Here is a 25,914-nt window from a genome sequence, read left to right as displayed (position 1 = left end):
GGAGATAGGAAATTCACCCTGGGGATCATGTCAGTTGCCCTGCTAGACAGGGAACCAGGGAAGTAAATATTCTGGGAAGAAATAGCCAGGGAATTTTTATGGCTAGGCTTGTATAGGCCCTTGGGCCAGTAGGTTCATAGGTTGGTACTAGACTATGTGTCATCTATTCCATAGTGTGGCTAATTTCTGGGTTATGAACCTGTCCCTCCATCATGTCCTGTTGATTGTGAGGATGGGGTTGAGGTATCTGGGACATGTTGTGTGGACAGATTGGTTTCCTCGGATGTAGCATTCCTAACAAGGATGGGTCAGACTTTGCTGTGTATGTCAGGCAGAGATTGTTCCTAAGTAGCCAATATGAGACAGAGATTCATTGCAGTTGTTGGAGTCTGTCCATATGGGGTAAGTGTGTAGTACACAAGATCCTATTTGTGAGATACATTTGCAGCTTCTCCTGTTGTTGCTGGTGTCCAGTGTTGATACATGACAAATTGGCCATAGTACACATTGATTGTCCTACTGAGGGGAGTGTACAGGAAAACACTGTGCTTTTACTTCCTGGATTCAACACCCTGAGTCAGGAGAAGTGACACATAGAAGGACTTTTGGAAGACACTGGCACTGTGGTGGTCACCATAGAGATCACAGCCAACCTGTCTTCCCAGTTCCATTATAACAACATCAGTGTTCAGTGAACTACCATCAATGTATTACTTTATGGGAACCATGTCATACCCAAAGGGGATGGCGGCACATCATCTGGCACTGAGCCTATGTTCAGGGTTCTGACAACAATCATAGGTCTCAGAGAGGCCTTTGTGAAGGATGTCAACCTCATGTGGGGGGTAATAATAGCACCCACCTTGTAGTCATCTGCAAACTAGGAGAAAAGCTGCCAGTGTCAGAGAGCCAGAAATCTGGACAGAGCCATGAATAATGGGGTGAAAAAGGTCCAAAGAGAAGGACACCTTTGAAATACTGCTCTAATAATGTTATAAAGTTGATGGAATGATTGTAGTAGCATTGAATGTCTGATGAGTACAAAGTCTGAAACTGCAATGTCAACTGTCAGTAATATCGGACGTCAACCCTGACTGACTTGCAAAACCCTTTTCCTTGAAAACCACACTTATTTGGGTAACCAACGAGATATATGAGTCATGAATGTGGACATTCTGTGATACTCTGTACAGTCAACAGGCAGGGCTAGGAGTCTAAACATGGGAATGCACTCATTGCAGGCAGTCCTAACCCTGGAAGATGGTGACATGTCTGTACCCACAGAACCCTGGTCCACAGCCATGGCAAGTAATACACCCTTCCCTCATCACTCATCCTGTGCAACATCCTGACCCCAAAATGTGGCCATCCAAGCAAAATGAGGTGGGCCATACATATATGTGAGACAAATACACACCTCCAGGCTGGTCAAACAGTCTGACAAGATCCTCCAAGTGCAGTCAACCATTGAGAAGACCCATATGCAAAGTACTGGTAGCTATAGGCAAACATATCTGACCCAGGACACCCCACCACATATCTTATCCCCTGCAAATCTATCCAGAGTCTGCCTGTCACCCTGATCCTATCTGACTTATATTACCCAACCATAGACTGGAAATCAGACCAGGCCAGAACAGAAATGCACAGAGATTCCACCATTGTAATATATCACCAAGGTGCTGGACTGTTTCCACAGCACCAGCAGTCAATTGCTTGTAGGCACACCTCTCAACAGGCTGGATTGTGCAAGAAAGTGTAGCATTTGGCCCATAATTTTTGTGTGTGCATCATTCATCCTGTATTCCTCTGGTAAATCACTGTGATGATCTGAGGAGGTATGTCACGAGGTACTGAAACAATACATGACATACATACACTTAGAGAAATGTCAGTAGCTTCTAGGAATGAACAGGCCTTCCCCATCCAGTGCACTTCCTATTGCCCTACTTTAGCAGTCCTGAAGATGCCTGTCACTACAGAAGTCCCTTTTGTCATGCTTCAGCCCTATAAGCTGTGTGGTGTGTGCAATATTTGTGTAACACGATAGTACAAATAACTAGTTAGGAAGGAGTTCTAATCTGAGTCCTGACAAATGTGAAAGTGTTTGTGTGTTTAGAAGTTAAAGCTTTTTGGTCCATTCAAACCCAGGGTACTTCCCATTTTCCTACTTTAGCAGTCTTACAGATATGATTCACCTTAGAAGTCCCTTTCATCAGGCCTCAGCCTCATAAGCTCTTTGGTGCATGCGATAACTGTGTGACACTATAATACAAATAACTACTTAGGTAGGCGTTCTAATCTCAGTTCTGGTGAATGTATATAAATTAGATATTTGTGATCAATGATATACTTCTATGAGCAGAGACTGACCAGAGTCATGTCAAGCTGATCATTTCTGAACTTTTGCTTGTCTAATAAGTTTGTGCAGCTAAGAGTGTTTAAGGGCTACAGGAGGGGGAGGAGGAGAAGTTGGAGAAAGATTGTATTTCATGGATGCCACTAAAATCTGGTAAAGGGTAGGCAGATATAGATAAATTTATGTAAATCAGAGGAATGTCCTATGTGCTGGCAATTAAGGATGAGTGTTCAAATGTAGCAACTTTCAGATGAGTTTCAAAGACATAGGAGTTTATTACATGACTGGAAGGGAGATAAGGTCTCAGCTACAAAAATAATTTTAAATTGTTCATATGTGATGAGCTAGAGATCATTAATCAGATGTCAGGTGCTGCAGCAAAGGGCAATAGGATTTTTATATTTTTAGGGTACTATGCTATAAGTAGAAGGAAGAGAAATGGAAGCTACTCTACAGCTATGTAGTATGCCTTCTGTGTAATATATTGTCTCTTCTTGGGGGGCACTCCATATACACAAATAGATGAAGAGAGCACAGCTTAATGAGATCAAATCAGTGCTGAAAATGCAGGCTGCATGGCTTACAGGCATAAAGCCTTGACTATGACCAAGGTGACTTGAATTAGTGTAGCAACTTGGAACTTGTTTGGGTTGGCTGGGGAGGATGGGAAAGGAGTAATGCATGGCTCACTAATCCTTGGAAGGAGGGAGTGATGGCTTCCTGGTGGTCAATTGCTCTACTTGTATGGCATCACTGGTTAGTGCTACGGTATGTGCTGGGGGTATGTGCTTTTGGTGCTTTCAAGACAGTGATGCTAGGCCTAGGGATGTACACACACTCATGTGTGAGTGAGAGTGTGTGTGTGTGTGTGTGTGTGTGTGTGTGTGTGTGTGTGTGTGTGTGTGTGTGTGTGTGTGTGTGTGTGTGTGTGCATGAGAACACATGCAAGCTTGTGTGTGTGTGTGTGTGTGTGTGTGTGTGTGTGTGTGTGTGTGTGTGTGTGTGTGTGTGTGTGTGTGTGTGTGTGTGTGTGTGTGTGCATGCTTGTGATTACTCATACATACTGGGTCCCTTGCTATTCTCAATTTTCACAAACAATCTCCACTCAGCAGCAAATAGCACTAACCTTATTCAATATGCAGATGATTCCACTATAATATGCAGTGCCTCAACCCTACAAGAACTACACAATAAAACCCAGGATAATTTCCACTCAGTTGAAAACTGGCTTACTGACAATGGCCTCATTCTTAACCCCAAAAAAGACCAAGATCCTGCTATTTCACCCTTCACAAAATACCAGCCTTACCTCCACTTTCAATATTCATTCTAAAAATGGTACACTTATCACACCCGTATCTCACACAAAACTACTAGGCATCACCATTGATAAGTTAAAGTTTGATATCCACATTAATCTAGCTATTAAAAACACTCACAGAAAGCTAGGTAGTCTCTACAAACACAAATCCTACTTGACCCATACTGCTAGGACCACAATTGCTCGCACTCATTTGCTCTCAACATTACTTTATGCATCCCCAATCTTAACAAATCTATCCAAAACAGAAACCAGCAAACTGGCAACATGCTATAATCAAATAGCCAGATTTGCTAATAACTCATCTTTTAGAACCCATCACTGTCATAACCTAAAACAATTGGACTGGCTTGAACTGCCAAATTTATTAATCTACAATCAACTTATCATTACTTATAAGCTGCTCTCTCACTCAAATAAAACACCAGCTTTAAGCAACCTAATTCAGCAGTATTCCTGCCCTAGGCAACTCTGCTTCACAGATAAGTTACTATTAACAGTTACTAGATCACACAACCATGCCGGTGACTTCCTCTATTCATCTTACATATCCAAAATTTGGAACTCCCTGCCTCCATCCATTACCCTGGAATCTTCTCTATCCAAATTTAAGAAATCTATCAAAAGCCATCTCAGCAACAAATGGTTATGTTCCTGCTCCATACCAGACTAACTTCAGTCCTACTCCACTCCTGCTATAACTCTTGCCTTAAACACATAATCTCCAGACAGGACTGTTTAGTCTTATCAATACCACTTTCAGATGCATGATGTGACTCTAGATAGATATTTAACATACATTCTTGTTTGTATATGTATTGATAATTATATATGTCTTTGTGAAGGAATTAATAATGTTAGCTCATCTATATTGTCTGGTTGAATATACTAGAAGCATGTAAAATATATTGTTTGAATGTCTTGCATATGTGTTTCTTTGGACCTTATCTCCCCGGACCTCCACTGAAAATGGACATGTATCCAGTTGGACTATCCCGGTTTACAAATGTAAAATAAATAAATAAAAACAATACATCCAAGGTAGACTGTAGGAAGTCCCCATTGTAATGCAGCAGCTCATGTCAATCACTAGGGGATGGAAGGAGGGGCATGATTGAAATTCCGACATCACTGCAACTTAAAATGAGCTGCAGACTGGGCGGGAAGGACTCTGTAGTAAAGGTGTCTTGAGACACTGATTGGTGGTCACTGGACCCTGATCTGGAGAGTGTAAACTGGAATTACCTGGATAGATTAAGAATTACCTTCCCATCAGCACATGCATAGAAGAAAGAGAAGCATCAAAGACACAGGCAACCCTCATGGCTGCATAAATGGTGTCCCTTTTGAAAGTTTGCAACCTCATGGATATGGGAGACTCACTTAGAGGTAACAAACAGTCTCATGCCCCATTGGGTGAGGCTTGATAATCAACATGTGTTGCGGGGGGGGGGGGGCATAAGAAAAATATGGTGCTGAAAAAACTTATATATAAATTGCTAAGATCAATCTCCTCTCCGGTCCAGCTGGTGAATCTGGGAATCTTGAGGCAATGTTACAACTGCCTCATGTACACAGACAACCCTCTCCTCCTCCCAACAAATTCCAGCACATGTGAGAGATGCAACCATATAGCCAAACTGGAGGCTAAGCTCTCTCAACTCAGTACTGGCATAACCAGTCAGCAGGAGAAGGAAACCACACTCACTAAAATTCCTGTCTCACATAGACCTACCACGACAGCAAGCCAAACACATAAACACACAAAAACATACTCAGAGGCTCTAAATAAAAATCTGCCTAAGCAGCAGAGACCTCCAAAGAAGACACCCAAGCAACCGCTACCCCAAAACAAAACACGTGCAACACATAGCTCACAAAGCCAGTGTGCCGAACAGTCACAGCCCTTAAGGCTAAACAACACACCTGATACACTTGTAATAGGTGACTCTATCATCAGGCACACTGACGTCCCACTCATCAGGCTGAACAAGGAGAAGGTCACGGTGAGCTGCCTGTCGGGTGCTAGGATCTGCCACATAACACAAGCACTCAGGTCACTCCAAGGCAAGTACAAATATGACTCAGTCATTGTCCATGCTGGTGTGAATGACCTGAGATGTACCTCCCTGGACTACATGAAAAGAGACATAGAGGAGCTCTCTGAGCATGTAGCCCAGGCCGGTATGACCCTGACCTTGAGTAGCATCTTACCCTCACCAAGAATGATGACACAATATGAAGACAAGATGATCAATTTCAACAACTGGCTTAAGTATTGGTGTCATTCAAAGGGGATCCAATGCCTGTCAGCCTGGGATGACATGCTCGACAAGCCACAATGCTTCGCTAGGGATGGCTTGCACCTGTCACCCCTGGGCTTTTGGATATTGGCAAAGGCTCTTGCTACCCCAATAGTGCCTTTTTTAGGCAAGGCTCAAAAGACAAACCCACCTCCATAGGTATCACAAGGGATAAGAAACTAAGAGTAATGCTACTCAACGCCAGAAGTCTAAACCTCAAGATGCACGCACTCAAAGCTCTCCTTAGCATGGAGAACATCGATATCTGCAGTAACAGAAACCTGGTTCAAGGCTCCCGAGAGCACCCCAGCACTACCAGGTTATACCTCATACCATGCTTTTCGGCCCCAAAACTTGGACTGAACCACAAAAGGAGGGTGAGTATCAATATTCGTCAAAGATACCCACACCTCCAGGTTGGTGGCACAGCATGAAGCATCAGAGACTATCCATGTGCAACTAACAGTGGGTAAAACTGCCTTCCAGTTTATAGCCTGCTACAGACCACCCTCCCAAACCCAGGAACCCCACTCGGCCTTCCTGAGAACACTGGAAAATATGAAGGTCTCTCCAAACACCATTATATTGGGTGACTTCAACTACCCAAACATAGACTGGGAGCATTACTCTAGCTCCAACACCCTAGCCCAAAGGTTCCTAGAATTTATAAACTCAAATGCTATGGAACAACTTGTTACCACTCCTACAAGAGGGGAAAACATACTGGACCTGATCATCACCAACATGGGGACTTTATGCTCCAGACCAGAAGTGTATCCCTCACTGGTAAGATCAGACCATAAACTAATCTCACTGGATATTCACATCCCGACTCCACCCCCTGCCCAGAAAACCACAGTGAAAAACTTCTCTAAAGCAAATTTCACACTCCTCAAAACCGAGGTGGAATCCTTCAAAGCCCCCGGGCCTGTGGAAAATACGGCCCAGACCGCAGAATCCTTTATAAATGCATTCTATGAACACCTTCAGGAATGCATGGATCATGCAATCCCAAATAAAACCAAGACCCAATCCTCCAAAGATAGACGTCCTGTCTGGTGGACCCCAGCCATAAACAAACTGTACAATAGAAGGAGGAAGCTACTACATGATAGAGCAAAATCCCAAAAAGGGAAGGCATCTCTGATCAGTATTAGCAAAAAACTACGGGCACTCATAAAATCGTCTAAGGCCAGCTTTGAGAGAAAAATCGTACAGGACACTAAGGATAATCACAAGGCTTTCTTTTGTTATGCTAGGAACCTGGGTGGGAATTCCCAGATATGCTCAGAATTAGTCCAAAATGACAAAAAATACAACAAACCCACAGACATTGCCAACATCCCAGATGACAGGTTCAGTGCAAAATCCCCCCCCCACTAAAAGGGCAAATATCTATCCCAGCAGAGTGCTGCCCCCCTGACATCTCAGATGCTCAGGTAAGAGCCGCCCTCTCCAAAGCAAAAAACACAGCATCAATTGGACCAGACGGTGTTCCGGGCTGCATCCTACATGAACTCCAAGAAGAGCTAAACCCAAACATAAAACTACTGTTCAATCTCAGCCTTACTACAGGATATGTACCCAAAGAGTGGCGTACAGCAACAGTGGTCCCTCTCCACAAAGGTGATGCCTCAACGGATCCTGGAAACTATCACCCCATAAGCCTGACTAGCTTGGTCTGCAAAGCTATGGAAAGGATCATCATGGACCTCATAAATAAAGATATTGGGGACCTACAGACACTGGATCCTACCCAGTTCAGCTTTGTTAAGGGCAGATCCTGCCTCTTAAACCTGGTTGATTTCTTTGAAACAGTCACCAAGGTCATTGACGAGGGGAAGGTGGTCCACACAGCCTACCTGGACCTCACAAAAGCCTTCAATACAATACCCCACTCGGGCATTATAGATAAGCTCACCAGCTTAAATATAAACCCCTATGTCACTAGATGGGTTGCAAACTGGCTCAAGGACAGAACCCACATGGTTAGAATTGCTGGAGCCATGTCAGACTCCAAACCAGTTACAAGTGGCATCCCACAAGGCTCAGTCCTGGGACCTCTCTTGTTCGGTATATATTTCTCGGAGGTACAGGCCAACACAGAAGGTCTGTGGCTGACCAAGTTCGCAGATGACTGCAAACTGGGCACCATAATCGACTCTCCAGCCGACACAAGCATCCTCCAAAAGGGCCTCATAGAAACAGACAACTGGTGCCAGAGCCATGGCCTCAAGCTAAACGCCAAAAAGTGTATAGTCATCCTCTTTGGCAAAAACAAAGTGCCCACAAATTACCACATAGGTGGTAATCCATTAAGTACAGAAGAATTAATTAGGGACCTGAGGACCCAAGTTGATAGCAATCTCTCATTTGACAACCACGTGGCCAAAGTGATTAGAAAAACATTTTATATAGCCCACCTAATCATGAAGGGATTCACATCTAGATCAGGGGAGGTCATCGTGCCTCTTTACTCATCCCTCATTAGGCCCATAATTGAGTACAATGCCCCTTTTGGGATGTACCTTACCAGACACCTGCAGCAACTGGAAAGACCCCAAAAGTACCTCACCAAGAGGATCAAAGGGCTCAAACAGATGCCATATGCTGCCCGGTTAAAGAAACTCCAGCTCTACTCAGTGACATACCGCCAGCTCAGAGGCAATCTGTGCCTGACGTATAAAGGCATGTTCAACCCGGAATTAATGGACATGCTGCACCTCAGAAAATCCAAATCCCATTGAGCTACGCGCTCGAGAGACTTGAACCTCAGCACTGAAATAAATAGGACATGCTGGAGGGACAGATTCATAACCCAGAGGCTCCCTTCACTCTGGAATAAAATCCCAGTCCAGGTTAGGCAGAGTCCCTCATTGACTCTCTTCAAGAGGAATCTTGATGAGTGGATGGGAGATCGTAGGTTTACCCCGGGTATCACTTCTGTGTCACTGTTAGACAGAGGCACAGTATACTAACTTCGAAAAAGGGCATAGCAAAATTAATTTAAAATGGGTGGCGAAAGCCAAACACACTCTGGCTAGGCTTATAAATGCCCTAGGGCAGATAGCCTAGTATGAACCTATGAACCTATGAACCTAAGATAAAAGACAAAATTATTGTGGTCTCACAATTTATAGTCTTTAGTAATGAAAAAGCAATATGTGTATATATATATATATATATATATATATATATATATATATATATGTGTGTGTGTGTGTGTGTGTGTATATATATATATATATATATATATATATATATATATATATATATATATATATATATATATATATATATATATATATATAAAAAAAGCAGATGCCCCTGAATAGCTGAATGTTATTGTGTGGATTCTAAAAGGTGAGAAGTAAAAAAATATATATTCTTTACAGATATGTTATTAAGTGTCCTGAAAATGTTCCACATGAGAAAGGCATACATGAAAAGTCTAACAGATGCAGACATACACACAGTCATGTTCATGCATGCGCACACACACATACACTCACATGTATCCACATGCATCCACACAAACATACACACACAGACACACAGACACACACACACACACACACACACACACACACACACACACACACACACACACACACACACACACACACACACACATTGCGAAAAAAGATTATGGATTCAAGCAGAAAAACAAGCAACCCCAATAAACATGATGAATATTGCAAAATAAAGTAAGAAATGAAGTAAAAAACTCTGAATATCACAGTACATAATAAAATAAGTAGACTGAAAGAATGCTAATGCTATCACTATATATAATTCATTTGTCACAGCGCAGTAATCACAAATGCACATTTTCTTTTCAAAATGAAATTATTTTAATTTGTATCTATTTATATATTTTTAAGGTGATCCAGAAAATGTTAAAGCAGCAGCTGAGGATAGGAGAGACTGTTGGAGGATCAATGGTGAATGCCGCATCATTTGCAAGCATCGTGAGAAAAATGCTGGAAGAAATGGCTGCTACTTCTTCCAAAGGTAATTCATTATATTCTTAAAGCAAAGTCAGATTTCTCTGTGCTAAAGGAACTGTTTTCCTGCATGTGTGCACTAACACTGTGCAAAGTGACACCCATGAGGTGACTAAGTATAAATGTAAACGTTCAATGTCATTCTCCGTCTATACCATCTGGTTACTCTACCTTAACTTTTTAGAGAATATAACACAAGAGATTGTTTTTTTGTTTGTAGTTCACTTTCCCTGCCATAACTCTAAATGAGGGGCTTTACCTCCTGGATCCATTTTACTTTTCATGAAGAACATCATGATCATTGTATCACGGAGGGGGTGGGGGGGTCTGCAGTAATTCTTGGCTTTTGTAAGGATTTTCAGCTTTATTCAAATTGTTTAATTTTCTAGATTTGTCTGAATTATATTCAGGTAAATTCCCTGACTGCAAGTTTTTCAGAAATGCCAAAAATGTACTTTGTTCACCATTTATTGCTAAACTGTACTTACCAATACTGTATTTTTAAACTTAGACATCATGTGTTTCATTATTAGGCTATTCCTTCATGACTTTCAAAAAGTACATGTTTAGACTTCCAGTGGAAGTTTTGAGAAAATACTTTACTGTCACTGGCTTCTTTTCAAAGGGTTTTTAGTTCAAGATTGGGTTGATCCTCAGCTTTCCTTAAGGATGACCAAAAGAGCTAGCTACTACTACTTTATTATTTTTACTCCCAAAGTGAGGCCTTACTGATGTTTTCAAAAACAAAAAATCATCTCTTCACTTCAAGAAAAAAAAACATGAATTATGCTCTGTATCCTAAATTCTTAATAGTTTCCTGCTTGCCTTGGAACTGTTAGACTTATGTTAATATTTAATGGAAGCATCCATTCTCTGCATTAGTGCCTGTCTCCTAAGGGTATTATAGTTACAGACACACAGAAGCACACACACACACACACACACGCACACACGCACACACTCACACACACGCACACACACACACGCACACACGCAATGACATACAGTTATGGCCAAAATATATGGCATACATTTGATCGACATTGGTGTATGACAAAAGGTGAAAGATTGATCCCAAGAAATATCATCTATCCCTGGAAAGATTGTTTGGCTTCCCTAATTCATAAAATCTTCTATAAAACCCTGTTCAAGGAAACATATTTCATGAACTGCATTTCACTGTACTTTAACCATCTGAAAGACACTTGGTTAACACCATACTACAGAGCTTTGTTCATTAACCAGATTCATTCTGTCTTCCCAGTATAATTTCTGTATGCTGTTTAAGGCAGAACATTTGCAGACCCATTCCTTTCTATCTCTTTATTTTTAACTTCCTCACTGCAACACAGTTTTGAGCATTAACCAGATCCATTCTGTCCTCCCAATATAAATTGCTTATGCTGTTTGAAACAGAAGAGGCTACAGATTCATTTTCATTGATCTCTTTACTTTTAACATCTTGAGGCATTAATTTTGCCCCTTTCATGACTACATCATTGTGTTTCTCTCCTTCCTTGTTTCTAATCCACCTGACATGTTCTTGGGTCTGTCAAAGTCTTTGACCATATCATGAAAGATATGTATAAAGGAATAATAATAATCCTACTGAGAAACAAAGGCAGGTCCTGTCTACTTCATTCCCTGCATAATCCAGGTGCAGACATTACTGAGGTGGCAAGAAATGGTGGCATCCATAGGACATCTAAGATATTCAGCAACTGGAAAGGCCCCAGAAATTCCTAATCAAAAAGACTGTTGGTCTAAAGTTCCTCTTTCCTCAGTTTCTTATAGGGTCTTGCAGGGGGATCTAGGTCTTACATTCATCCCTATTAGGGTGTCTGCCCTCTTTGTTGTTGTATATCTTGACAAGTCAAACAGCTCCACAAATATAAAAAACACTGACATAAATGTCAATGAGTGCAAAAATAAAACTTACTGGAGAGACAAATATATTATCGAGTACTTACCCCCAACTGTGAAACGATCTTATTTGGTCAGGTAAATAAAGTAATACCCTGGCATCCTCTTTGGATGGGTACCCAAAAATTTACTCCAGTACTGACCTGCTTTGTTCTTCTAGAAAAAGGAGTACAATATGAGGGTGGGTACTGGCAATATCAAAATGTTCTTTTGTCAGAATTGTCTATTTCATAATCCTATGACTAGCATTCTAGTAATATGTCGCCATTCATAAAAATCTTCCAGAAACTGCGAAATATTTTAAAAATGGTTTTCTGAAAATGATGTGGACACAGAAACATTGAAAATGGCAGATTTAGGAAATTACTTAAGCATCATTTCTTAATGAAATATAGTTAATAGATGTTCATAAAAAAAATAAAATTAATGCATACATTAACATCTTGCAATGCAGCTATTTATAAACATGAATGCTGACAAGATTGTTTAGAAACCACTCCCCAAAGTATAAGAAAGCATTCCTCTGCTAAGTCTCTGATGCCCCTAATTGTTTTAAGAAGATGAAAAGAAGGGCAACTTTATGAGATAAAGCAGAGATATAATTTCAAAAACTACCTTAAACTTGTGTGTCAGGCTACATATTTGTGAAATTAAATAACGTATTTGGAATCCCCACCCGACTACAGGTTCATAGGTGTGTACTAGGCTAATGGCCCTCAGGCTTTTACAAGCCTAGCCATAGGATTAGCCTGGCATAGTGCCACTTAACCTTAGTTCCCAGTGCCTCTGTTGAGTAGAGCCACTGGAGTTATTCCTGGGGTGAATTTTCTGTTTCCCATTCATTCATCAAGATTTCTCTTGAAGAGGGTCAGCGAGGTGCTCTGCTTGACATGTATGAGAAGTCTGTACTATAGCATGGGCAGTCTCTGGGTTATGAACCTTTTCCTCCAGCATGTTCTGTTAATTGTCATAATGAGGTTGAGGTCTCTGGAGCATGTGATGCAGAGGAATTTGGATTTCTTTAGATGTAGCATTTCTAACAGAGCTGGGTCAGACATGGCTTTGTAAGTCAAGCAGAGATCGCTTCTCATTAGGCGATATGAGACAGAGAATAATTGGAGTTTTTAGTCTGTCCATATAGGACAAGTTTTAAGGCCTAAGATCCTCTTTGTGAGGTACTTTTGTAGCCTCTCCAGTTGTTGTAGGTGTCTAGTGAGGTACATGCCAAATGGGACATTGTACTCGATGACTGACCTAATGAGGGAAGAGTAGAGGGAGACAATGACCTCTTTCTTCCTGGATGCAAAACCCTTAGTAATGATATGTGCCACATAGAAGGACTTTCTGATCACAGTAGCAATGTGGTGATCAAATGAGAGGTTGCTGTCAACCTGTGTTCCCAGATCTCTTTTAACGCCTTCTGTATTCAGTGGACTACTAATTCATGAGAACCAGGTTTTTCCCAAAGGGGATGATGACACATTTTTTGGCATTGAGCTTAAGGCCATGGTTCTGACATCAGTTGTTTGTCACAGTGAGGCCATTCTGTAGGATGTCAACATCACTTGGGGAGTTAATAATAGCTCCCAACTTGCAATTGTCTGCAAACTTTGTCAGCCAAAGTCCCTTCATGCTGGCCTGGACTTCAGAGAAGTAGATACCAAACAGGAGAGAACCCAGGACTAAACCCTATGGGACTCCACTCGTGACTAATCATCAGTCTGACCTGGAGTCAGCTACTTTCACACTGTGGGTTCTGTGAGCCAGTTTGCAACCCACCTAGTGATATAGGGGTTGATGCCAAGCTTAGTGAGTTTTTCTATGATTCTTGAGTGGGGAATGGTATCAAAGGCCTTGGCCAGATTAAGGTAGGCTGTATGAACCACCTTGCCTTCATCCACAGCTCTGGTGACTGACTCAAAGAAGTCGACCAAGTTGAGCAGGCATGATCTACCCTTCATAAAACCAAACTGTGTGGGGTCCAGAGTTTGGAGAGCCCCTATATCCTTGTTTATTAGGTCCATGATGATGCATTCCATAGCTTTGCATATCAGACTCATCAGGCTAATGGGGCGATAGTTTCAAGGGTCTGTAGTCGCTCCTCCTTTGTGGAGAGGGATGACTGTAGCAGTGGGCCATTCGGCAGGGACAAAGCCTGAGGTGAGGCTGTGATTGAACAGGGAACACAGATGAAGTGTCAGTTCACTCTGTAGTTCATGAAGAACACAACCAGGGATATTGTCAGGTCCATTGAAGTTGTATTCTTGGCCTTGGACAGTGCTGTTTTAACCTGTGCATCAGTAATATAGGGTGCCTGGAAATCTGCTGGTATTGGATTCATCCTTTGTTGGGGGAGAGAGGGATAAAGTTGGCACCAAATCTGTTGGCCAGTATACTGGCAATATCTGTTGCCTCAGATTAGGAGGTACCATTGTGCAGTAGCTCAAAGCAAATCTGGGTATTGCCGTGGAGATTCTTTACATAACTATAGAAGGCTTTGTGGTTGTCTTTAGTATCTGCTGCAATTCTGTTTTCATACCTAGCTTTAGAGGCTTTGATGAGGGATCTCAACTTTTGTTGAAGGAGATAAGGGAGTTTTTCCAGTCTTGGGACTTCACCTTATTCCGCATCAGTTTCTTCCTTCTGTTGTAAAGTTTGTTTATGGCAAGGGACCACCAGATTGTTTTTTTTTTTCTTCGAGGAAAGTGGCTTGGTTCTATTGAGTATGGCAAGATCTATGCATTTGTGTACGTGTTTGTACAGTGCATTGGTGTATGATTCTGAGGTCATGCAACTATTCTCCATTTGCATGGGTGCTGTGAAGTTAGCCACCTCTGTTTTTATGTTCCCAAAAATTAGCTTTGGAGAAGTTTTTCATGGTGGTTACCTTTGCTGGGGTGGTGGGAGAGATGTGGATTTCCAAGGTGATTAGTTTGTGGTTGGATCTAACCAGGGAGGAGCTGACTATTGGTGTAGAGCAACAGTCGCCCATGTTAGTAATGACCAGGTCAAGGATGTTGCTACCTCTAGTGGGGGTAAGAACAAGCTGGTCCAGGGCATTGGAATTAATGAACTCCAGAAAACGTTGAGCAAGTGTATTGGTACATGAGTAGTTTACCCAGTTAATGGAGGGTAGTTGAAGTCTACTAGTAAGAGAATGTTAGGCTGGACCTTAATATTCTCCAGGGTGCTTAGGAACATGGAGTGCAAGTCTTGTGACATGGGGATCTATAGCAGGCTACAACCTGAATTGCTGTCTTACCCAATGTTAGCTCCACCTGAAGTATATCTGATGCATTATGTTGCACTACCAGTCTGGAGGTGTGCACATCCTTTATGAATATGGACACACCACCGCCTTTGAAACTTCTGTCCAAGTTCTGAAGCCAAAAGGTGTGGAATGAGTTATAGTCTGGTACTACGGGGGTGCTGTCTGCTGCCTTGAACCAGGTGTCTTTTACAGCACAAATGTAGATGTTCTCCATTTTAAGGAGTGCCTCGAGTGAGTGCATTTTGAGATTTAGAGTTGTAGCAATGAGCAGCATGACCCTCAGATTGCATTTGTTTGTAGCTGTTATGGTGGTAATTTGGTCTTTGGAACACTGCCTAAAAAAGGCACTATAGGGGTGGCAAGAGCCTTGGCCAGTATCCAGAAGCCCAGGATTGACAGATGCAGGCCATCTTTAGCAAAGCACCGAGGTCTGTCAATCATGTCATCCCAAGCAGAAGGATCCCTTAGAGTGACACCAGAAACTTAGCCAATTGTTGAAAGCAATCATTTTCTGCTTGTGCTGTGGTATCATTCTGTGTGATGGTAGGATGCTGCTCAGAGGTAGGGTCATACCTGCCTGGGTTACATAATCCGAGAGCTCCTGCATGTCACAGTATCTTTTATTTTGTACAAAGTGCCAGAAGCTCATTGTATCACCTTAAATGTAGTCTGGTTTCATTCACTAATGAAGTTTTCACTTCATCCATTCATAGAGTAACTTAATGCTGAGGTAACGGTTGTACACAGCCTGGTATTTTAGTTACTTAGTAAGACAGAAGGACATATTTCTGGATACATCTCATGGGAAACAATTTTATACTATGAGTGACCCCAACAGCACACATCTGAATAAAAGCATGCATCTATTCTCACATTTAAATGGTTTGCTAAACCTTGATGAGTCCCTCAACTCATGTTGAAGGGATCTCATATATCAAGTTGTTAAAATCTTTAAGTGTGGGCAGCAAAATGGAACAGCAGTTAACACTGCTGTCTAGCAGAACTTAATTCTCCAGTTCAGATTAATGCTGGGTACTGTGATGTCCATACAATATCCCACTGAACTGCAGCCAATACATGATGTTCCCCGCTTAAAACCTGGCTCATTAATTAAGTATCCCCAATCCCTACCACTGACTCCAATGTGGGAGCATCACAGAAAACACCAGAGCACAGAGCACACAAGAGTAAAAGTCCACAATTTCCCTTAAGAGCACAACAGAAACATGCTTTATTTCCTGGGACTGGACTATATACCTCTGTCTACCCCAAATGTAATTTTTTTCACACATTTCAGTGCAATGTGTTCTTGTTTAAGACCTCTGACTCACTCACACTCAAAATAAAATTAAATCTCACACACTCTAACACTTATGAGAAGTCTGACACAGATTTGCAGCTGTGTCCCCTCCCTAGTACAAATGGTAAATGCTGCTACCAGAGTCAGACAGGTCTACATGCCCTTCAAAGGGTGATAAATTATTAAAAATGAAATATCAAAATAAATGATAGCTATGACTGGAAGCAGCCAGGGATTTGTGGTTATCTGATGGGTATCAAACAGGTATAAACACTCTTTAATCTCTAAAAAGAACACACTGATTGTCCAACCACAAAGTTAATTAATGAAAAACATTTAATAATAAGTAAAACAATTACAAGAATGTAAATCAATAATTTTCAATAAACAACAGAATTCAATCATCAGAAATATAAAATTAAACTGTAGGATAGAAGTCCATCATCTTAGAAAAATCTAAATAACTAAACTTTTCTAATCTAACTAGAGAATACTGTCTCTGATTTAATCTAAAACATAACAGCAAGGCAAAGGCAGGCTTACAGTTTTTGGTGAATCTGTCTTCTTGGGTATACACTGCACAGCACTGTAATTGACTGCAACTCTTAACTAACTGCCCACATCTGACTTCAGCAGTCTCTTTTATAGTCCAGGTTAACAGTCTCAACTGTCTTATTTTAAAAAAATAATCATCAGCTGTTTGAAAGGGTTATTTTTCCTGTCAGTCATCTGTTCAAAAAACCACCTAGCAACCAGGAATATTCTAATGACATCACCTACTGATCAGGTGATTCTCCTCAGACAGTTTGCACTTTAGAATCTCCCTCACAAACATGTGCAATTTGCCTGCATATCATCCATTTGTTCATGCTGGGTTTGCCAAGTACTCTGATTTTCTTCCACATCTCAAAGATATTCAGTAGGCAAACTGATAAACCTACAGATTTTCTGTAGATATGCAAATGTTCTTGTGTGTGTGTGTGTGTGTGTGTGTGTGTGTGTGTGTGTGTGTGTGTGTGTACAGACACGTGTGACTGAATGTGTGTGTGTGTGTGTGTGTGTGTGTGTGTGTGTGTGTGTGTGTGTGTGAATTTCAGTACAATTGTACTGTGCTTCCCTGTAATAGACTCGGTATACTGTCCAATATTAGTTGCTCTGGTTTATAAATAACACACTGCAGTGGAGAATAATTAGGCTACTTAGATACAGTGAAAACAGTTATCCAATGTTAAATCAAGATAAGGAGGAAATGGGGGATATTGGCAATAGTGAGATTCTTGAAAAAGTATTTTGGCCAATGAGAGACTTTCTTTTTCCTACATGAATTAAAATGCTAAAGTAGACCAGCTCATTTTTGCACTGGCAAAGTACCAGCCTATAGCAATCGTAGCATCGTAGCCATGCTTTGAACAGTAGAACTGGAGCCAAAGATTGAAATAGAAAGCCATTGAATGAGTGGCCACTGCATCATGACATCAATGCACTTTCTTCTTGATCTGTTTTTGAATTCCTTTAAATTATTTTATATTTTACTTTCTATTCAGCAGCTTTTAATATATTTTTCCTAAATTTTCCAGTCTGTTTTACAACATAAAATATCGAGTTGTTCTAAAACAGATACCTGTTGATTTATGTTTGACATCTTGGCCAAATATTAACACTGTAATACAGTCTCTGATTGTTTTTATAAGATCTTGCATTGTTTCCTCTAGAGTAGTATTTTTCTTGTCAGTAATTAAGGTTGATTGTTATGCTGGTTGAAAAATGTAGTCCTCAAGTGTACACTAAAATCTGAACCTTTGCACATAAAGACATGTTCTGCTACTGTTTTTTTTTTTTTTGTATTAATGCATCTTTATTAATATCTTTATTGAGGTTATCATTGTGCTACATGGTAATGGTACTAAAACAATACTAAAACTCAAAAAATCTGTGGACTTTCTAAGCAAGGAATAAAATGAACCTTGTTCATACTACTGTTAAAAAAGACATGCATTAGAAATGCATTAGGTCCAAGAGTTTGCAAAGCTGGTTCATTAAATTTTAATATAAGGTACACACTTTTTTTTGCTTTAGTTTCCCTGTGCAATTATCTTTATCTTTCTAACATTTTGTTTTTTGTAAATAACTTATTTTCTGTTATTGTATAGCTGACTAGCATAGATGTTGGGTTTTTATCTGTGACATCAATTATCAGGTTTGGCTTGAGTTTCAGACCATGGCGTGCCAGCTGGGGGGAGGGGGGGTGTTCAACTCACTGAAGGCTAACATATCTGTTTCACTAGAAAGTATGGGGCTAGCCTCTCCAGTATCATTCCTGATGGTCACCATGGAGCTTGTCAGTAGGGCTGCATTATATTAGGGTTGCTGTGATTTACCCTACATCCTGTAGTACATGAAAAAAGCATTATGTACGTGTGATGACATCATCAATTACCTGGTATCCTTTAAATGAATTGCTGATTATTAATTTAAATTATTTGATAACATTACAATGAAAACATTTGCAATTTTAAGCAGCATTTTTTCATGTAGCTAACATAAACAGTTATAAACAATTAAATGGATAGAATATTTACTGTAGAGGCATGTATCATACTGTTACAGTTATAATCAAATATGTTAATGAATAAAAGTATTATATATGAAGATGTTAAAATGAAACAAACAATAAATTCAATTTAAAGTCGCCATCAATTACTGTTGTACTTTCGAACATTGGTTGGGGGGGTTGCTGTTCTTAGAGGTTGACCATAATTTTTCAATCTCATATTCTTATGATATCACTTCTTTCAGAAAAAGCAGCAAGTCTTCAAATTGAGGAGCATTACAACCTTTATATCTTCTAGAAAAAGTCTTTCTAGTTATAACCATAATAGTCTAAAAATATAATATCGATTATTTCAACTTTTCAGGAATACTTTGTGTAAGAGAAAAGTTATGCCATGTTGCTTGTAAGAAAAAGAATACTCTTTTCTTAGTAGTCTTTCAACACTACACAGTCAAACCAGATATGCTTCCAATCTGTTTTAAGGATTAACTTATATCTCCAACAATTCATCTTATTGTCCAAGAATCATGAATACCTATATGTTGCTATAAGCCCGAATGCACAATAAGCAGTGATGGGACAGCTGTTTACAATTCAACGAAATGCTCTACACATCTTGCCTAATTGTAAAACAAGGGTTAGTGGACAAATATGGTAAAGAGTGAATAAAGAACTGAAGTTCGTGCTAATTAAGGAAATAATCATGGTTGAGTGATTCAGGAATGTATCAAATGAGTTCCTAAATGTCAAATGCACTTTAGCTCCGAATTTCAACACATGCTTGCATACAGCCATGAGGAAACTTCAACAGAGGTTTCTGCAGCTGTCATAAATCTGTATGTGCAACCGGCTGTACTTTAAGGTGCTGCTGCTACTAGATCTCAGCTTCGAAGGCCTAGGGTGTTCAGGCCATGTTTGACCTACCATGACCTCATGACAAAGAAATAAGAGCACTACAAAGTGGAAAGAGATTTCATAGATAAAATAGTGACCATATGCTGTCCTCACATGAGGCCCAGTGAGAATCATGGAGAACCCATCTAAGTGGAAACCAAGGTATGTGTAGCCTTGCTTCTACTAGCTACAAGGATTTTTCAAAGACTTAAAGGAGACACAACGGGGATGTCGCAGGCTTCTGCTTCCAGAATACTCTGTTTCTCAATGCAATGCTGGAACATGTGGGAGAGCGTAACTGGTTTACATGTACCCCAAAGGAGAGATCTATCAACACTATACAAAATTTCTTTGCCGTAACACATTTTCCTGAGGACCACAGACTGCAAGTACATTGAGATACAAGTTGCATGTGATAAACTTGAAAGGAGGTACAGTAATACAATCCTTACAAGTGTAAGCCAATAACCAGGCAGAATTCCTTCATAACTACAAGAACTACCTTTTGTCCTCTATTAATGACATCACTAGCTCCCATTCCCCCCCTACAACTAATGAACAACCATTGGCTGATTGTGTAATCATATCCCTCTAGCTTCTAATGTAGCTACCTTTCACTTCTATGCAGTCTCTTAAATAAACAAAATCATCACTAACTAAACTAAATGGTTCAGGATCAACAATTTCCAAACTGTATCCTACTTTTACACACATATACAGCTTATCTCTCAGAACATGAACTCTTCCAGTGGACTTCAAGCACTCTGCAATCATCCCACTTCTGAAGGTACTATCATCCTTCCTCCCAACTCATTACTAAACCATATCAAACTTGTGCCCATCAACACAAATATTTGAAAAAATACTTTATAAGCATATTAACAGCTATGGATTTCTCTGTGATCGACAACATTGATTCAGGAATTCTTTTAGAATTTTGACTTTCTTATTATCGGCAACAAATAATGTATACAGTAGTATTAAAGAAGAACTTACCACTGCAGGAATATTTGTTGACCTAACTAGGGCTTTTGAAACAGTTAACCACATACTTCTTTTACACAAACTCAAAAGATTAAACTTTGGTGACAATACAATAGTCTGGTTTGAAAACTATCTTAAAGACAGAACATTCCAAGTATACTACAATATTTTCTCAGATGTTATCACTATCAATATAGGTGTTTTCAAAGATTCAGTCCTTGGACAACTCCTTTTCTCATTATTTATCAGTGACCTAGATATGGATCTTCTGCACCTCAGTATTACTATGTACACAGATTATATATTTCTCCTGGACACAAACAAAACACATCAGTCATTCCAGACGAGCATGCAATCAAAAATTTCAGACCTTTGTACTTGGCATCAACACAACTGCTAGTTAATATAGCCAAGACAATTCTCATGCTTTTCTCAAGTGCAAGGAAGCACCAGTCTCTACTACAACTAATAATTAAAGAATCAAAAGGTAATACAATTCTGAGCACAAATGCATAGGATTAACACCCCCCCATCTTAACCAAATCAGTCAGACCAACAAAACCCCCATCTCCACCAAACCAGTCAGGCCATATTACTGGCAAAGTTCTTTCACAATTAAAACTATGTTACAGAATTTCCCATTTATCATCTTCAACTACCCATAAATCACTTGCCAAAATATTCTCTTACCTAATCTAGAATATGCTCTATCACTAAGCATGCACTCCACCTGTAACTGTCAAATACTACAGACAGCAGAGTTAAAGAGATTTTAAATCTTCTCTCCTAGTTAACCAAAGGAACCGCCATTTTGATGTACTTGATGAGCTGCACTGGCTCCAAAATACCAAATAGAGCCACTCTCCTTCTGGGAACCTTAATCTTCAAAATTCTTAAAATAAGATACTGCCCTCCTCTCAAAAGGAAATCACCTCTGAGAAATCAAAGTTACACCCTTATGAACAGTCAAGAATATGTTTTTACTGTTTCAAGACCCAAATTCAAATTAGCCACAGGTAAAGAAGCCTTCTCAAGAGCAGGACCTTCACTGTGAAACCATCTTTTATAAGTTCATAGGCTCATAGTTAAATACTTGGCTAGCTGCCCTTACAGGCCATTGCAGACCATTTTAAGCCTAGTCATTTTTCCTTTTTGTGTTCAAAATAACCTGTCCCATTTGATTAGAAATTGGTGTTACCCATCCCATGGTGGATAATTCTATATTAGCCCAATAACAATAACTGGGATCATACTATAGGTAATTTGAAGGAACCCATTTATGTGATAAAGCATTTAAGAGCTGCCTCTGCCTGTTAGTAGTGAGGGGGCATTTCTGGGGTAAATTTTCTTTTTCTCATCCATAGATCTATGTTCCAATTGAAAATGGAAAGGACTGAACCTTGTTTTATGTGGATGGGAGGTTCACATCAGCAATATAATCTGTGAAATATACCCATCCCTCCAAACTGTTCTGCTGATGTTGCAGAAGAGCTTTATATCCCTAGACCAAGTATTTCTGATGGCATTTGACCTGCTGATGTGCAATAAATCCATTAGTAATGGGTCAGAATATGCCTTATATGCCAGGCACAGGTCACCTCTAAGCAGTCTGTAGGGTACTGAGTAGAATAACATGGCTTTGAGTTGGTCCATGTAGGATATGTTGTTTAGGCCTTGTATCCTTATCATAAGATATTACTGTGGGTGTTTCAGTTGTTGCATATATCTGGACAGATACATGCCAAAGGGGCATTATATTCAATGATTGGCCTTATGAGAGTGAGTAAAGGTGGACAATGATCCCTATATCTATACCCCAATCCTTTTTTATAAGCTATGCAATATATAAGGGCTTTCTTACATCAATAGACACATTCTGAAGGAGTCTTGCTGGTGAGAGGATGAATGTTTTAAATAAATGTGTACTCCATGACACTTGCCTGGCTTTAGGAGTTCTATTCACCAGCAGACACATGTTAGTCAAAAGTTAGGTCACTGTCCACATAAGTTCCCAAATCCCAAATAACTGGGTCAACTCCTAGGGGCTCATAGGTGAGTATAGTCAATGTTGTAGTTCCGTTTGTATATGACTTCCCAAAGGAGACAATAATGCATTTTTTGGCATTTAGTTTTAGACCATTGTATATACTATTGCATTTAACAACATTTTATGTAACTAAACTTATTTTTCCAAGTATAACATTTTCTAATTAATGTATATATTTCCTTTCTTGTTTGCAGTGTTTTGTAGCATGATAATGTTTCTGTTTTCTCTTAAATTGATACGTACTTTGTTTGTATTGTATTATCAAATGTATTGTAAATGTAACATTGTACTGGGTCGTGACTGAAAATGGTCAATTGACTAGCCCACCTGCCAAGTGAATAAACTGAAAATAAATAAACAGAAAAGGGTAGCATTCCATCAACTGTCAGGTGGTCTGTAATGCACAAGGTATCATTTGTAATTTGTGTGCAGGTCACCCTGACAGTTTCCATGACTCTGTCAAATGGCACACGTCTGACCTGTACCTCTAGAGGCAACTTCTCACAAGGACATCTAGTGGGGGGTGCAGGATACGCACTTAAACCTTGGCTCATGACTCACATGAGAACCCCAAACAACCCCACTGAGCAAGATTGCAACACTATACATGCTCATACTAGTAATATCATACAGTGTGTTTTTGATCTCCTGAAGTCACATTTCTGATGTCCAGATACATCTGAAGGTGCCCTGCATTATGACCCTGTCACCTCTGCCAAAATACTGACAGTTGTGCCATATTACACAACATCATACTCCAAAAACAGTTGCAGCAGCAAAAGCAGGACAGAAAATGAAGTTCCCAGCACCATAGCACATACTCACCACATAATTAAACTTCCAAAGGAGTTAAGCATAAGCAAATAGTAACAGTGATGCATGCAAACTTCCCATCCTTTACTTACTCATGCACTGGATGGCTACTTTGAGCATCAGACATAGGCAATCCAGGACTACAATGTTAACAGCAGCAACAATCCAACACTAGCAAGAAAAAAAGTATTGCACAAAATCAGCCTGCTCCCTACTGTGCATCAGACATGTGTAGTGCAAGTCAGATACCCCAACAGGAATAAGAACAGTCTCAGCATCATCTACACAAGGGGCTGAGCAAACAGTAAATTGTATGTAATAATACTGTATTACTAGTACTACTTCTATTACTACTAGTATTACCACTACTACTACTGCTGCTGCTAGTATTATTACTACTACTACCTCTACTATATCTACTACTACATCTACTACTGCTGCTAATACTACTATTACTGCTACTATTACCACTACTACTGATACTACTATTGCTACTACTTCTAAGACAACTACTGCTGCTACTACAGCTACTACTGCTACTGCTATTACTACTATTACCACTACTACCACTACTACTATTACAAGTATGAGCACTACAACTGCTAACACCGTTGAGCATAAGCAGACTAAACCAAAATGAAATTCAGTACACTTCTTATAGAAAATCAAGAAGAATTATACAAAGGGTATTGCACAGTCATCATCATTTGCACAGGGTATCTGTATATGTGTTTGTCTGTGTGCAGGGTAGTTTACAGGAAGGCAAGCCTGACAAAAAAGAAGTGAATTGTATGCATGTGTGTGTGTGTGTGTGTGTGTGTGTGTGTGTGTGTGTGTGTGTGTGTGTGTATGTGTATATAAAAAATGAGTGTCAGAGCAAGTTAGTACTCTCAGGGCCAGTAGCTCCAGATTTAAAGAAGTCAATTACTTATAGTAAGGTATATATGCATATATATATATATATATATATATATATATATATATATATATATATATATATATATATATATATATAAAGACAAATAATCTATATGCATATCACATGCAGGTGGCTGATGAACCTTGATGCCAGATGTCCCTAGACACATAATTGCAAATAACAGAAGTATGATAAGCATTAAACAGAAAATAACAACTTAAAGCATATATTTATAATTCTGCACCACACATAGATATATATATTTATGGCATACCTGAAGCAACAATAGTGGACACACTGAGTCTGTCTTCCACGTCTGGCTCCATGTCCATCACAACATTTTGTAACTCCTCTAAGCTGCCAGGATCCCATACAGCCAACAGGAACTCCTCTGCCTCATTGAGTAGTGGTTCAGTAGCAGGCCCACCCCCCAGTAGGCCTTTGTTCCCGTGCCACAGCCTTGGCCATATTGATAACATTACAATCCACACAAATAGCAGATAAGCTTCACTTCATTCCATAGCATTTATCTGTATGCATATAAATTATTCTATATAAAAATAAATCTATATAAAAATATATATACAAAATACATAAAATCTATTACAATCAATCCATAAACTACATTATAATGTTATTAGCCTGTACCCAAAGTAATACTAAATAGGATGGATACATGGCATAAATCATCCAGTTGGGTAGTGCTGTTAAATATCTAAAACACTTATTTAATGCACATACTAAACTGTACAAAGAGTGAATACATACTAAGCCAGTGTATTGAAATGTACACAAGTTATTCAACTGTATACACAGGAGTGTATTATTATGGTGTGTACCCCTAATATCATACATACAGGAAGATGCCTATAAATGGGAATGTGCAATGTGAGGTGTAAAATCAGTTTAATTCCTTTGATACTAATAAAATCATTTAAACCAGGTGGTGTACTTGCATCAGTACATATTTGCCATTTACTTTCTATCCATGACAGGTATGTCCCTCCTTTGTCACTGATCTCTACCTGGTCAATAATGGCAAACTTGAAACTGTGCTCATTCCCTTTTTCTACAATGTGTTTACATAAGGCATTTTTTTTGATCCTGTACAAGTGTTCATAGATACGTGTCTTCAGCTTCCTCTCAGTTTTGCCTATGTAATAAGCTGGGCATTTTGTACAGGTTGCTATATAAACTATACGTTGTGTATTACAATTTCCGT

General features: G+C 39.8%; 1 long non-coding RNA gene across 1 annotated transcript in view; it reads left to right on the top strand.

Moving 5' to 3' along the window:
• Window positions 1-25,914, top strand: part of LOC122802051 — a 108,832-nt gene that overhangs the window by 54,539 nt on the left and 28,379 nt on the right. The window contains exon 2 of the long non-coding RNA XR_006364863.1: window positions 9,868-9,997. This is a non-coding gene — a long non-coding RNA (uncharacterized LOC122802051). The remainder of the gene's footprint in view (window positions 1-9,867; window positions 9,998-25,914) is intronic.

Source organism: Protopterus annectens, chromosome 5.part0 (assembly GCF_019279795.1).
Source record: "Protopterus annectens isolate FY-2018-M chromosome 5.part0, PAN1.0, whole genome shotgun sequence".
Classification (NCBI taxonomy): Eukaryota; Metazoa; Chordata; order Ceratodontiformes; family Protopteridae; genus Protopterus; species Protopterus annectens.
This window is presented reverse-complemented; position numbering and strand designations above follow the sequence as displayed.